General features: G+C 33.2%; 1 pseudogene; it reads right to left on the bottom strand.

Moving 5' to 3' along the window:
- Nucleotides 1-2705: 2705 nt before the first annotated feature.
- LOC122126041 lies at nt 2706-2802 on the bottom strand (annotated as a pseudogene).
- Nucleotides 2803-3385: the final 583 nt, after the last annotated feature.

Genomic DNA, 3385 nt, shown 5'->3' with positions numbered 1-3385 from the left:
ATTTTTTTTACTTTTACTCTGTCATGTCCCTCAGTCCCACATTAGGAAAGTATATAGAAGGTTCTCACTTAATTATATGTCCAATTATGTAAAAAATGTATTGAAAGAATATGGGCACTGTGTGGTTTTAGCTTATTGAGACCTGTAGGGGGAAAGGTGTTTCTGAGGACTTGCAATACATTGCGATGAAGATGAAGGGAGGGATATTCTTATTCTGGAAAACTAGCTAGAGGATTGCTCCTATAAAGGTAGTGATGAATTCTTCCAAAGGGTTTCAGAAAATCACTTTCACAACCATGTTCACTGCTGCACTATTCACCGTAGCCAAGTTACGGAAACAGCCCAGATGTCCTTTGGTGGAGTGATGGTTGGAGAAAGTGTGGCACATATGCACAATTGGATTGCACCCATCCATTTGAAGACTGTTACATTATTTGCAACGAAATGGATAGATCTACAAATATATTAAGTGAACTAAGTCAGAGCCAGACACACAAAGGACCCATGCTCTGTCACATATTTGGAAGATAGAAATTTATACAAGTTTACACAAAAATATTAACCAAAGCATGCTATTTGCAGAGGATTATTTCAAAGGCTTAATTTCTTATGAAATTGAACTTTACTCCAGCAAAATGAATACCAGGAAACTATCACTTGGAAGATATGAGGGGAAGTCAAAAGAAAGGAATAAAGAGAGTTATGGAGGAAGAGAGTGAAGGTATAATATTCAATTCAGATAGTATGAAACTAGAAAAAAATTAAAATGGGGTGAGGCTTGGAAGGGTGTCGAAAAGCTATACAAAGATCCATTATACTTAAAAAACTGATTTGTTTAATGGAATTTCCCTTGTACAAGTATTTAAGATAATAAAAATATAATTAAAAACAATGGAGACATTTGGTCTTAAATTCTATTTCCATCTCTTTTAAAAAATAAAATTATTTGCACTATAATTTGATCAGAGGGATGGATTTTGTGGCTAGCTAGATCATTGCACATCTGTCTCTCTCTTCCTCTCTCCCTTTCATGGTTCTCATAGATAATAAGATTGCTCCATAATTATCCTAATTTATTTTGCTTTTATATTTTTGGTTGCATCATTTCACTTTCTCCTCTGCCATTTCCCAATTCATTTACATAGAAAGCATTATTTCCTATTTTCTCATTCCTAGAATAAGCTGCTCATGAAGACACCACTAGTCCTCATTTTCATTCTGTACCTTTGAATACGGAGGAAAATCTTTCCTCTGCTCTCTACCAATTCCCTACTCTCCAGTTAGAATAATTTAGAATAGTAAAAATGAAAAAAGAGAAAATAAATAATAGTGAAAAAAACAAATGCAGAAAATTCACCGGATTTTTCTGACCATTTCATCCAATGTGAACTATTGGGAAAATACATGGACAGCTCATACTCACTGGCACTCAAAGTCTCTGGTTAGGCAATTGCTATGAAGTTGAAGAACAAGATGAAAAAGTGAGAAATGGTATCAGTTGCAAGAAAAAAATGGCGAAGGATTCAAGCAAATTTCTTCTTTGTTCTGTTGAAAATAATCGCCTTACTACAGTGCAGAGACGACTTTCCAAAAAGACCACTCATGTGAATACTAGGGATGACGATGAGTATACCCCTCTTCATCGAGAAGCCTACAGTGGACACTTAGACATTTTCCATGAGTTGGTGGCTCAAGGTAGATATTCCTGGAATAATTGTGAATGGCTGGACACCCCTGCACAGTACTTATACATGGAATAATACCACAGTGGCTTCTTTATTTCATCATGATACAGATACAAAGCCCAAACTAAAGGCCTCTTGACCCCCTTGCATCTTGCTGCTGGGAATAGATATAGCAAAGATATGCTGGATCTCCTTCTGGTGAACCATTATTTCAAACCATGTCTGAAGCACAACTTGGAAGAAGCTGCATTTGATATTGCCAAAAGGATAAGTATGTATTACTACCTCTTTGAAGTTTTGGAAAGCTGTACAAATTGTTCTCCTAAGTCCTAATGATTCAGTTAAGTTTCTTAAATTTCAAAATTGCCAGTCCATCCTATGTGTCCATACAAAATATTTTCACAATACAAAGCAACAGCAATATCTTACTTTAAAAATTCATGGATTCCATGGTATTCTTCCAAGTGAATTGCCTGACTTTGATGTCAAAATATATTCGAGTTGTTTGTATACATCTATAATGATTTCTATAGAGTTTGTGATTTTTTAAATCATAAATAAGTTTAACTTATCTGTTGAAATTAGTAATACAGAAAGTAAAGATATTTCTGGTGCATGTCTGAAAAAAGTATATTTAAAAATATTTAGTATTCTGTTTGTGTAATGTCCATAACCTATTTCATTCTCTCCTAGATATAATCCTTTGAATTCGACATTGTTTTATAATATATAGGTTCATTAATAAATGTGTCCTTTCAGATTGCATTCCATATAGAAACAGTTTAAGATTCCTTTAATTCCTAGGTCCTTAAAGAATTTTATTTCTTTAGGATAAAATGACAATGTTATCTTATTTCAAAAGTTTTATAAAGGTTATGCTATGTAAAGGAATTTGTAAAAAGTGAAGATTGAATGATGTCAAACTAACTTTTATTTCTATGAATTACATGTATTCTTACACTTGTATATTTGTAATCAACTTTTTAATAACTGTTTTTAATTTCTTGCATCAGAAGAATGAAAAATATGCAATACTTCACAAATTTTCATATCATCCTTGTACAAGAGCCATGTAAATCTCTGTATTGTAATTTGGGTAGACGTGCTGCTGAAGCATGTAGTATCCTGGAAATTTAAGTAGTTAATGATGCAATCTTAAGACAGGCATATATCTTTGGTTGCCTATTTGTAAGAAGGAAACCTTATTGTTCCCAAAATTGCAGTTCATCTTATTTCTGTAAAATTCTGTGTATGGTGGAAAAAACTTATATTGTTTGTTCAATTGCTCACATTTACAATTTTTTCAATGACTATTTTAAGTCTTTTTCATTTGAAATTGGATCATACTTTGCAGCCTTTATATCTAGGTCCAAAGATGATGGATTTTCAAGTACTTATTTATTAACTGATTTAGCTTTGTGGAGATAATGGAGTCAAAGTAAGCCTTGCTTAAAAGCTACTTCTAAACTTCTGCAGCTTAAAATCTCCCAAATGAGGTCTTACTGGCACAAATGTCTTCCTGACCATTTATCCTTGCTCCATGTAGGAACAGACCAACCAGAATCTTACCCTGACAACATAGATTTTCTTATTGGAGCAAAACTAATCTGTTACAAGGGATCATAAAGAGACAAACAGTTCAGACAGTACTATTCAGACTAGAAGGTATTTTTTCAAAATATAATTGTTTATTACACACT

Source organism: Dipodomys spectabilis, unplaced genomic scaffold (assembly GCF_019054845.1).
Source record: "Dipodomys spectabilis isolate Male_0828 unplaced genomic scaffold, ASM1905484v1 ptg000272l, whole genome shotgun sequence".
NCBI lineage: Eukaryota > Metazoa > Chordata > Mammalia > Rodentia > Heteromyidae > Dipodomys > Dipodomys spectabilis.
This window is presented reverse-complemented; position numbering and strand designations above follow the sequence as displayed.